We start from the raw sequence: 13,079 nt of genomic DNA on the forward strand, positions 1-13,079 counted from the left end.
ATTTCTTCTAGTAATTTTCGATGTTTCATTGTTTCATATATATTTTATCTTCCTAATCCGGTTTCTATGGTTGCAAGAGGACATTTAAATACATGTATAACACCATGAATTGACAACTTACTAGACATTGAAATAGGTGGTGCTCCATAATAAAACTCAACGAATTCATGAATTTGAAAACCAAGACACTGGAATGACACAACGTTCTAAATGAATACGAAAAGATGCGGAGGGCGACGACTGTTCTTTGTTTTTTTCTCATAAACAAAATGTGTGCTTTACTTTTGTATGCCAACGAGTGCGAAGCGAAAGCAATCTTCAAAAGGGATATTGTTAGCCGGAGCTTGATGGTATGAATTTGCTGCTAGTATTTACAACTTCAATCAGTTTAGCGAATTTCATGATCATAAATTGAAAAGGGCTGAATGTTTTTAATATTGTTTTAAATTTGCAGAAAGTGATGAAGTTTGACATAATTAAAATTTCATAAAGATTTGTTTAACATTTTCTTATTTAACACTTATTTTATAACTTTTAATTGATAAATTTTGTAATTTTTGCCCAAATATTTATTTTATTCTTACGAATTGAGTTCGATATAATAAATTTTCATTAATGGGGTATCATGGTTATGATTAAAATTAATCCTGGATGAAATTTCAACCTCAAAAAAAAAAATGAAAAAAAAACTGCTATCGCTTTTTTCACTAAAGTGACAATTTGCGCAGTTTTGCGCAGCAGCGGACAGTATGCATTTGAAAGCTTACGTTTTTACCTAAATTTTGAATGTAGTCACAACCGTGGCAAACTGCGGCAACTAAACTTTTAAGCTACCTTTCTACAAAAAATCACGCTTTTTTTTAATTTTTTCTAGTGTCAGGCCTATTATGACCAAATTTTACATTATCTAATGAAGAGGGTTTGTTAAGCACAATATTTACAACAACTTTTTCTTTGACGTCAAAAAAATCCAAGTTATCACTGAAGCTACAGAGCATTTCAAAGTAATGTACTTTTTTTCAAAAAAATGACAAAAAACGTCAGTTCGCCAAGCTTTGAAAAGTCATGAAAAATTCAGATTCCATGATATTGCGCCCAAATTTTGGATTTAGACACTTGAATGTTATAGCAATAAAGGAAAAATTTCATGAAACAGCTAACGAAAAAAAATTTTTTTGGCTGATGGCCAGCGATTCCCCACTGTGCACAGCGGTGGCCGCTAGGACTGCTTTTGGTGGTGTCTAGAACTAATATGAGCAATTTCGACTGAAACAGGCTCTTATATAGGCCAAAAAGCACATTTTAAATTACTAGGTCGATTTTCTGCATTTGGGAGAAATCTTAGAAGATTTTCCAATCTATTGCTGCAAGAATGAAGGAAATCCTTCGAAAACTAACCGATTTATTAGCATTTATATTGGACATATTTTTCGCTTTTTCCGGTTTTAGATTTCCATTTTATGTAGCCAAAGTTCCTGAGGGACGTAGTTCTACATCAAAAAATATACCAGTAAGGTCAAACGGTATAGGAGCTAGAAATGGACGATGTCGTATTGCGCCTGGGTCATTCCATACGAAGTGTACATGCCACTTGGACACGACCATCACAGATTTTGCTCAAAGTTGGGGAAATTATTCATCTACTGTCTCTTAGGAAAAATCCCAATTTGGTATCGATTGGAATACCCCCCGCTCTATAGGACCCCCCTCTTTATTGCAAAGTCGCGCAATTTTTGTCAAACATCTCTTTTTTCTTTTTCTTACAATTCATAGACGTAAGTTGTCCGAAAAATACTGATAGATGATTTTTGAAGAAAATAAACCAAGGAATCCAGGAAAAACCTAAGTTTTGACCGGAAGTGTTGCCAGATAAATTATTTTTGTATTTGAAAACTAAATTTACATTTTTCGGCAAATGCAGCCATTTTTATTTTTATTTGATAATTTCATCGTGTTCCTTGGAAAATTTCACTTAAGAAACAACTATCATCCCGAGGTAATATGAGCCAATCTCGAGATATAACATTTTTGCGAAAAAAAATGTTAACTTCGTAATTTTTTAATTTTATAATTTATAGACGTAAGACACCCGAAAAATAGTGATAGGTGAATTTTGAAGAAAATAAATCAAGGAATCCCGAAAAAATATTATTTTTGATCGGAAGTGTTGCCAGATAGATTATTTTTGTATTTTAAAATTAAATTTGCATTTTTCGGCCAATGCAGCTAATTTTATTTTAAATTTGATGGTTTCATCGTATTTCTCGGAAAATTACGAAGTTTACAACTTTTTTCGTAAAAATGTTATATCTCGAGATTGGCTCATATTACCTCGGGATGGTAGTTGTTTCTTATGTGAAATTTTCCAAGGAACACGATGAAATTATCAAATTTAAAACAAAAATGGCTGCATTTGCCGAAAAATGTAAATTTAGTTTTCAAATACAAAAATAATATATCTGGCAACACTTCTGGTCAAAACTTATATTTTTTCTGGATTCCTTGGTTTATTTTCTTCAAAAATCATCTATCAGTATTTTTCCGACAACTTACGTCTATGAATTGTAAGAAAAAGAAAAGAGATTTTGAACAAAAAAGGCGTGACTTTGCAATAAACAGGGGGTTCCCACAGAGCGAGGGGTATTCCAATCGACACCAAATTTGGGATTCGTTGTATTCGTTACCATGTTTACAGCACTCAATCAGTTGTTTTACCGTCACTTAAAGCTGTTCTTTAGGAAAAAAATCACTTCTTACCCAGTATTTTTCAACTGCACATTTCATAGAGCAAATTTACCTTGACTTTTTCTTTTTATTCATCTGTTATAATTTTATGGCTTAAATAAAGTGTATCATTTTCACGGTGACATCCTGTAATATCTTAAAGATCTTAAAATAGTTCGAAATGGTTATGTAATGGAATCATCAACTCACAGAGAAAGGATATATAAACCAACACGAAAAGTGATTAGTAACTGCTAAATACCATTCATTTTTTATCCCTATTTGGTCAGCGTGCAACCGAAAACATGATTTCGAGTAATCGGCGTTCAAAGTTTCACCATCCTCAGCTCGTAGAAAACTGCTACTACCAAGAATTTTCGTTATAATATCATTATGAACTGTTCAAATAATTTCGTTTTTTCGTGAAAGATAGATTATCAATTTTCTTATCCACTGGTGTTAGTAACTAAAAAGAAGAAATGGCGCTTGGTTCAGGTTGGTTATACACCGACCATTTGGTAATCGCACTGTTACACCATATTTTAAACACAATGATCAAGTATCTACTTCAAAATTCATTATAGAACTAATATTAACAATATTTCAAAACAGAAGTGTCCGAAAATGCGATCGTTTGCCATAGAATATTACCTACACCTTTTGCGAATAAATATTCCGGTTTCAGGTACTTTGGTAATCATGATAAACTGTGCGAAAATCGTGCATTTTCGTATGGGTTTTCGATTATTGTGCAACGTCAGAAACAATTTTTACTTATTTTAATTATTAAGACTGTATGCTCCAAACGCAGCTAATTTGAAATTCTGCGATCAAAAACCTTTCAGTTGAAAAGGCTCATCTATTTGTTTCACATAAAGCTAGATCATGAAATAATTATGGTTGCGGTGTATGTAAAAGCAGCATTTGACAAGAAAATTGCTAGAACTCTAGCTAATGGGAGCGGTGCCGACGTTTTTAATTCTAACGGATAAAATGGCATGATCCAACTATTGGAAACCCTCAGAAAATCTCACCTGTCGGATGGGATGGATAAAAACAACATTTCGATTAATGATAATGAAACGCAATTCGTGAGTTGTTGTCTTTACAGGTGGTGACGGTAGCGATTGTCGATTTTCCACCAACATCATCCGAAAGTGAAATTATCGAGCTCACTCGGACTAAGTGGGCTCACTGTTTGGTCTTATTTTTTTTTTCTAAACCAAGCGGCAATAAAAAGTGAATCTGCTACTATCGAAGCGGATGGTACTTTTGGCTAGGCCAAAGTTTTTTCACCTTCAATTTCCTCCGATTATAGCCGGTTCGGTTGTGTTTTGTCCGTTCCGCTCCGGCCGGTGTGACCGCATGCATGCTGTGGCGGCGGAAATCACTCACTTTTCGCGTTCGGACGATCTTTGATGCGTGTGGTTACCTTTTCGGCACAAGATTTTGCGAAAACGGCTTTTACTTACATGGCACATCCGTACCTGCGTTAATTGGGGGGCTCCGCTAGTTGTCGGAAAATCCAATTTGCACCATGCCCAAAAAATGAGTGAGTCGCATTTTTGATGAATTTTAAATTTAGTGTAACTGATGCTGAATGGAGTCAAAATATAATGTTTTGTAACCAGAAACGAACTGATACCAGACAAGCGGGGAATAAATTAATTCAACATTAACGTTCCTCTTTTTACTGTTTGAGCCTTTGAATTGAGAAGGTAAATGGTCACTTGGCAAACCCAGAGTTTTTTGTTCCATTGCGTGGTTACAAGAGCTGTAACTACGTTTAATGGGCTCTGGCTGTTGTGCCTGAATTTATGAATAAATATCATTTAAGGTGGGTGAGAAAATTTCACCTGGAAGCGTTCAGCCGAAATTGGAAATGCTGAATATTTCCATTAAATTTTCTACTCCAAGTGAAATTGGTTTTCTTTTTCGTATTCCTACTAGAGTTTAGGTGTGGCGCGAACTGATGGACAAGTTGGTTGCGTTTCGCACAAGTTTCCGGCTATTCCACCCACTTAATGAAAATATAACATTACTAAGAGTTTGCTTGGTGTTCGGAAAGCGCCATTTTTCCTAATGCTTTAGTTATGTCATTCTATGACAGTATGAATCGTTGATCCCGCTAATGTGTGTTCCTGGAGCAGGTCGATGAATCGTGTTTATTCTAGCTGCATATGGAGCGCAATGCACTCTTCTTATCTTGTTGAATTTAGTTTGTTTATGTACAGCCAGGTGACGCACACTTCAAAGCAATCAGCTTAGTTATTTTGGCTGGAGTTTGGTTTCCAGGTTAGTTTGCCGTGTGCGTTCAAATATTAGATTTAGCTTGTCTATTGTTACCTATTCGAACACATTATTAAGGGGATGAGCAAAACTAAGATAGTAAGATGAGATTGAGATTTTCATCTCATTCCTGAAAGACAAACAATTTTAATCTCAATCTACTTATCTTTTTTTTTTTATAAAAAATTGGAAAATCAGATATTGAATCGAATCGGAACATGAAGTAGGGAATCCTAAATCATCAATCAAAAATTAGGAATCAAAAATTAGAAATTACAAAATATAACTTAAACACTGGCGTTAAGACTCCAAAAAATTAGACATCATCAACCAAAATTCAAAAATCAAACATACTGAAATCTTGTAGGAAGAAATCTGGTATGAAGTTGTATAGAAATTTTCCTCCATTTCTTACATTTCTCAATAAGTTATAGTTGTAGAAAAGTTTGTTAGGCATCACAAAACAATATTCTGATTTGAGGGGTTCCGAAAAACTTTCTGGAAATTATCCACAGGAAACTGTAAACTAGAATTGGACATTAGAAATTACAATACAGGTCGGACTCGATTATCCGGAACATCAAAAAAAAATTCATTCCGGATAATCGAGTTTTCCTGATAATCGAATCTCTCAGAAAATACTGAAATTTTGCGATTAACGAACATAAAATAAATATTTCTTTTCTTTATTTTACTTGTATGATGCAGTGGCGTAACCAAAAGATATTTCTGAGGCGAAAAGGAGTAAAATCTTGAGAAACAAAAAAAAAATAGATTGGATATAGATTATTTTCACTTAATTCGAACATGTCCCAAACATGCCGGAAGTGACTTAAATGGTAATGAATATGCCAGAAGGGATGGTGAGGGCAAAGTTTCGGGATGAAAATTAAAAACGGGCACCAAAAAAATAAAATTCCGGATAATCGAGTCTAAAATTCCGGATAATCGAATTCCGGACAATCGAGTTTCCGGATACCTAATCGAGTCTCGGGATAAACGAGTCCGACCTGTACTAAAAAAATAGCAGCTGGAAACTTAAAATCGAAAATGCCAATTGAAAACTAAACATTCTTTTCAATAAGTGGAATGAACCCACTAGAAGCCCCAACTTGCACTTCAGTATGCACTGTAGGGAGTGAGTACCGATCCACACTCCACCATCGGGGGCCAGTCAGCTGAGAGGAGTTCATTCATTGCACTCACTTTTCGCCGCAACATAAATTCTCAGCTCAGCAGCAGCACGGGCGCGGCGCTGGGCGATCGTGTTGATGTTTTCGCTCGCCCTACTCTGGCTGACGGTTCGCGGTGCGGTGCGAAGCATATTAACACACCGAACGTGAGTCAGTCTTGGCTACAGTGGCAAACTCGTTGGTTCAGTTGTTCGGGGTCTTCACCGGCCTGTTGTCTGCCTCCGGAAACAATTCTAGCTAGACGCAGAAAGCCGCGGTCTCCGGTTGCGATAGAAAATTCCGTGAATCTCGCTCGCGACTTTGTGTGCTGTGCTGTGCTGCAGTTGAACTTGTTTTATTTTTGCTAGCGCATCTTTGTCGAGTTCGAGTTGTTGTTTCGCGTTTGACCGTTGAACATGTAGTACGAGGTTCTAGTCTTCTTTTCGTCTTCCTGCGGGATCCTGTTCTGGTTCGTCCAGAGCCTTAGGTGTACTCCGGTGAGGGTCGGCTGTGTGTGTGAGTTTGAAGAGCACTTTTGCACATTTCCTTATAATTTGCGCGCGCGGTTGTATTCGATTATTTGCACATTGCGAAGTTTACGCAAAGAGGTGAGGCCGGCGGAGTTTTGGCCATCGATCTTTGAACCGTCATCTTTAATACCTCCATCAGTGGATTAGTGACTTCGTCATCATCATCGACAACATCGAGCAGGCGACTGCTGGTTTAGTCGAACACTATTTTGACAGCCGGATTGGTTCGAGTAGGCTAGGCACGATATGCTGTGGAAATGAAGTGCACCAAGATAATTACAACATAACTAACAAATTTGATCATTTTCATTATTTCGAGTGTTTGCACTGTTCGGTTGTTGGTCGGAGATTCAAACGGACCGCAATCTACAGCCGTACGGACGTTGGTACCTTGAAAGTACATCATTAATCGTACATTCGAGCAGATCGATCGAACGGTCGGAGCCAATCTAGTGATCGTTTGAAGTTTTAAGCAAATTTGGACTCTCCGGGTTGCCGGTGGGTTATGTCTAAGCAATAGGTAATCAAATTGGTTCGGTTCGGTTGTGCTCGCATGTGTGATTGTTATTTAAAACTGAAATTTCATCGACGTTTGTTTTTCTTTCTCGTGGCTTCTAGTGTGTGAGGAAGTGAGTAGTGCGCCCGAGATTTACCTACATGAAAATTGAAGCTAGCCGAACCAAATTGCAGAACTTGAGAAGGCCATTCGATTACCTCGTAGCCTACTTTGCAGTTTCCTTCGATGATGAAATCCAAATTTGTTTTTCTCCTTGTCTGCAGTATGTTTGAATGATTTTGGGTGTATTCTCGGATTCATAGAACTAGACCGTAATTAGCTCCGTGTTTTCCAGTTACCCTAAACGAGCAGTGTGTTTTACCTTTCAGCTGAAAATTAGGTCAGGAAAAACTAAACTAGTGAGCGGTAAACGCCGAATGCCGGTGGAAAACTTGCGCTCATACAGAGTGTTGTAATAGCAGTTCCCACGGGGGGCGCTACCGGTTTGTTCGGTGAACTCGCAACTGAAGACACAATCCGTGGCCGTTAGACCGCGCAGAGGAGAGCATAGGTGTGTAGTGAAAGGAGAAAAAACCAGTGCGGTGCCGGTGTCAATTGGTTGCCTGTTTGGATTAGGGTCTCCTTTGACTTAATTCCAGAGGCTACGACGATACGGTGGGTGCAGCTGCTTTGGTTGCGGAGAACCGTGTCTACTTTCCTGAACGAGTGTTGCAACACAATACGGATTGAAGGTAGGTTTCTGCGCCCGCTAGTCGAACAGGCAGAGTAGATCAGTAACAGTGAAACCGGTGGATTAACATTATGTTTTATTTATGTTGTAATACTTCATTAGGTATAATTTGCTGCAATCAAACGGTTCGTAAGAATTCGAAATCCGCTACGGGTGTGTGATTATTCAAATGCAATAACTTTATATTTTATTATGGTTTATTGAGAACTGACGAGGAAATGGGAGCTTCGTATTAAGCCATTTGTGCCTTTTGCATACGAATTTGTTTTAGAAATATAATCGTCTTTCCCCTCGAATATTTTATCATTCATTTTGTCTTTTTATTACATGTTAGAAGTTATTGTTTGGATGATAAGCTTGTCATCGAAGTTTTCTTGAATGAATAATTTTTAATTATTTAAAGCGTCTTTTTTCAATTTTTAGTACATATCTAAAATATTTTTTTGTACAGAAAGGATGAAACTTAGATCTTTTCTGTATATAAAATATACGTTAAAAATGGACTTTTTTAACTAAGCCAGATAATTGAGTTTGATAAGATTTTCCATGAAAGGTAATTATGTTGGCCTACTCGCAAAAAAATTCTACGATCTTGCGTGCGGTGTTCCGACAGTTAATCGGAACATTCACCATGGCGGACGAAAACATGCGTGTAGGCATGTTTTCAAAATCTTTCTTCGTTTTATTCATCAATTCCTCCTCAGTTTTCGCGACAAAATTGTTGAAGTAGATCTTACGCTTCAGGCATGCTCAGAAATCCTCAACGGGACACAACTTGGGGGCGTTTGGCGAGTTCTCCAGCTTGGGTACCACATCGATATTTAGCCGCTCCATTTCCTCAAACGATCGCCTCGGATAGTGAACCAACGCCAGATCCATCCAAAACACCGTGTATTTGGCCTTATGGTATTTCTTGATGAACGACGCAACTTCCGGCAGGCCCTCGTACTCTAAATTTCCCCGTTCACTTAATTTTTTCAAAAATGTTTATCGTTTTCTTTCGGTTTTTAAATAAAGAATGATAAACTGCTCGAAATAACTTAAATGACATTTCGCCCATGTATATATTCAAGGTATTTCGAGCAGTTTTTTGTTCTTCATTTAAAAATCGAAGGACAACGATAGAGATTTTTTTTTAATAACACGTTTTGCTCAGAAAATTACACTCTTTCAGCTGATATATAAAAATCACAAAACCGAGTAAAACTTTAGGACCCAATCATGGCTTTTTAACAATTCTCGTAAACTTTGGTGTCCCTAACCAGCTCGAAAATTCATCGCTTCTACGTTTGCTTACGAGAAAACTTTATTTAAGTCGCTGAAAAATTTACTTCCGACCATGCTAAGTGCACAAAACTTCACAGGAACAGTTGAAGAGCTAAAGAGTGATCTTTTAGGAATTTGGTTTTTCTTTAAAAAAAAAACGCATACAAATTACAAAACTGTATGAAACCTTTATTTGAGCCGATATATTGGTTTATGCCATTTACTTTTTAAAGATAATTTCATTCAAATGTTGGCCACGGCTACGTTTTAAATGGTCCATACGAAAAGTCCAATTTTGGGTCACTTTTTCGAGCATTTCGGCTGGTATCTCGCGAATAACGCGTGTAATGTTGTCTTCCAAGACTGGAATTGTTGTTGGCTTATCCGCATAGACGAGAGACTTAACGTAGCCCCACAAAAAATAATCTAGCGGTGTTAAATCGCATGATCTAGGCGGCCAATTCACCGATCCATTTTATGAGATGAATTGCTCACCGAACTCATTCCGCAATATGTCGCGCGATGTGTGGCACGTTGCTCCGTCTTGCTGAAACCACATGTCAACAAGACCCAGCTCTTCCATTTCCGACAAAAAAATCAGAAATCATAGCGCGATAGCGAGCGCCATTGACCGTAACGTTGCGATTTTGATCATCTTTGAAGAAGTACGGACTAATGATGCCTCCAGTATGTAAACCGCACCAAACCGTGCATTTTTCTGGGCGATTCTGCATTGGCGATTCTTGTATTGCCTCTGGTTGCTCTTCGATCCAAACGCGGCAATTTTGCTTATTAACATACCCATTTGACCAGAAATGAGCTTCATCACTGAACACAATTTTTCGGTAAAAAAGTGGATTTTCGGCAATTTGTTCTAAGGCCCATTCACCAAAAATTCGACGCTGCGGCAAGTCGTTCGGCTTCAATTCTTGTACCAGCTGTATTTTGTAAGGCTTTACACCAAGATCCTTTCGTAAAATCTTCCATGTAGTCGAATAACACAAGCCCAATTGCTGCGAACGGCGTCGAATTGACATTTCACGGTCTTCCACTACACTGGCTGATACGGCAGCAATATTTTTTTCTGTACGCACTCTATGTATACGTGTTGGTGGGTTTATGTCCAACAGAGTAAAACTGAATAGCTTGGTCAGTGGGTCGATTATGACAACCATAAAATGGTCGTAATGCGCGAAAAACATTTTCCACAGAGGTCGAATTTTGGTAATAAAATTCGATTATTTGTAAGCGTTGTTCAGACGTAAGTCTGTTCATTGTGAAATGGCAAACCAAACTGAGTACATTAGACTTTGACATCTGGTAGAATTTCCGCTTGAACTGTCAAATCTGAATACACGAAAAACCAAATAGCAAAAAAATCACTGTAACCTTCGGTTTCATTGCATGTGCTGGCTCCGCCACAATTAAAACTTATTCCAGACTTGCTCGACTGAAATCCCCCATCTCTTAGATCCTACCCTGGATTCACGGCACATCTGCATGAGTGATATCCCTCCAAGTCTGTCGTTTAACGTCTAGGACGGAGGGGTCACCCATGCAAGAAAGCTCGTCAACAATATCACCATTACCATTTTAACAGTGTTAGGTGTTATCCCTTCAAGTCTGTCGCTTCGCGTCTGGGACGGAGGGGTCACTCATACGGGGTCACTCACAGGCACACTGACAGAGGCGACCAAGCTATTCGGCTCCACAGGGTGGTTCAAAAGAAAAGGGTAGCCCACGGAGCAGGTCTATTGCGGTTCGGGAGTGTTCGGGACACTCGCGATTCTGCAATGACAGCTCACATAAAAGGCGAGGAACCGGTACCAAGCGAGCTTTTTTTCGGCGAAACCTGCTAAACATCGAGAGGTGCGCGCTTATAGTGCAATTACTTACAATACGCTGGGTGTGAATTAATGGATTTGTCAGGAGTTAAAAAGTGTAGTGATAGTGCTTAGCAATTAAAAGATTTATCGGAAAACTACACAAAGATTTGTATAACAAGGAGAAAATAAGGTCCTCGAAGGGCCTTTCTTGCTTCCAGAGCTTTACGGTCGAGGCGGCGTCCTCTATTGAAAGGGAATACAGAAATCTTTCCCACCATTTTACAACGTCCAAGCTGGAAAACCGTCATCTTGGGCGCACCTGTCAGCACCTTTAGTTATCAAGTACGAGCCGGGAGCCATTGACATGACCGTGTGAGCTGCTAGTGAGCAGAGGATCGCAAGAGTTGTCAACAGCCACGATGTTCGGGATGCCGACTCGTGCTCAGCAGTAACGGAACGGAATTTAGCCACTTGTAAACGTCGGCAAGAGAGCAAGTAATTTAGTAATAAGGACAAAACTATGTCGGAAAGGGAAATAAACTAGGTTTTTTAAGATGATTTATACCTACTTTCAAGCCCGAGATTCCGCCCGATTTTCGCCTAGCTTCGCATTTCACTCCACAAACTCGAAAGGAGTTACAGTAATTTCGCTTAGTTGGTTTCAAAAGAAAAGTTCATTTCGATACGATAGTGTCGGAGTGGTTAGGCAACGTACTGAAATTTTGTTCACCCCTGTTAAATGGTTCGTGCCCCGGGTGTGTTCTGTAAGTGAAGTACTAGAAAGTGGTGAATGTAAGACTAGCTGTGTTGTTCAAAGGAATTGTTAGGATAAACAAAACACACATTTTTACCAAAGACCATACATCTGTAGGACTTTCCCTTACAAAGTTATATCATATTAAAGCTTGTTTTTTCGATAACTTCAAGAACGTATAAAATACTCTGTAACTTAGTTCCCAGTGAAGATAAAAATTTTTATTTGTTCAGCAAAGTTTCATATTTTTGCAAGTTCCAAAACTTTGCCAAATAAATCATGCCTCTATCTCTTGACACAAAAAAGTTAGTATTTTTGATATATGAAAACCAACTGTAATATATGCTCGCCGTATTCTAATATGGGTAGATTGGGACAAATGGAACCTACAAGAGTTTATAGTACTTGAGCTTAACTTCAAGGAAAAGTATTGACATCATGATTCCACTTGCCCCTTTGTAACTTATAGAGCAAGATCGCGCCAAATGACCTATGGTCGAATATCGACCATTTTTGATTTGAATGAAACTTTGCACACGTATTTGGCTTAGCAAACTGAGCATTTTTCACAGATGGAGAGATTTATTACACCCATGGGTTACATTCTAAAAGGGCGTATGCCTTTTGGCATAGGTTTTATTTGAAACATTGTAACCCAGAAACCGTTGGTTGTATAGAAAAACTGTCTGAGAATGAGTTGTAGGAAATTAAAAATGCACCATAAAAAAAAATATACACTGTACACAAAAAATTTTTTTTGATCAGAAAATATTAAAAATAAACATCAAATTTCAATTTAGAAAAAAAAAGAGTTATAATTTTTTTTATTTTTTTTTTCGGAAAAATTTGACGTCAATACGCAACTTTTAAAAAAAAGTCCAGGATGGAGAAATGAAAAATAATTTTTTTATGGTAGATTAATTTTTTTATGAAAATTCTAATTCAAACATTTTTCAAAATATTTGTATTCTGATATTTTTAAAAGATGCAGAGTCATTTCGAATCAAAAAGCTTTTGGTAGTTAACATTCTAAAGGCATCGGTTTTCGAGTTATTTTTAATTTAAGCTCGAAAAGTTATTAATATTTCGGAAAATATACGTTTTTCTTAATTTGTCCATGGTTCTCCAACAAAAACCATACGTTCATTGGAATGCTTGATCAAAAGTATACAATTCATTCTTTGACAACAAAACGATTGGATAAATAACTCAAGCGCTAAACCTTAGCCTACCTACACGTTCCCCCTGGCCGAATGTTTTATAAAAAAATA

General features: G+C 37.7%; 1 protein-coding gene across 6 annotated transcripts in view; it reads left to right on the plus strand.

Annotated features, from left to right (window-relative positions):
• The first annotated feature begins 6,368 nt into the window (after positions 1-6,368).
• Positions 6,369-13,079, plus strand: part of LOC129724866 (unconventional myosin IC) — an 85,547-nt gene continuing 78,836 nt past the window's right edge. Inside the window, exons 1-2 of one of the 6 annotated variants that reach the window (XM_055680120.1) lie at positions 6,369-6,701; positions 7,334-7,963. The gene's annotated coding sequence lies outside the window, so the exon portion shown is untranslated. The remainder of the gene's footprint in view (positions 6,702-7,333; positions 7,964-13,079) is intronic. The other 5 variants (XM_055680122.1, XM_055680126.1, XM_055680124.1 and 2 more) reach the window with 5 other exon arrangements.

The sequence above is a fragment of the Wyeomyia smithii genome, chromosome 2, assembly GCF_029784165.1.
Source record: "Wyeomyia smithii strain HCP4-BCI-WySm-NY-G18 chromosome 2, ASM2978416v1, whole genome shotgun sequence".
Classification (NCBI taxonomy): Eukaryota; Metazoa; Arthropoda; class Insecta; order Diptera; family Culicidae; genus Wyeomyia; species Wyeomyia smithii.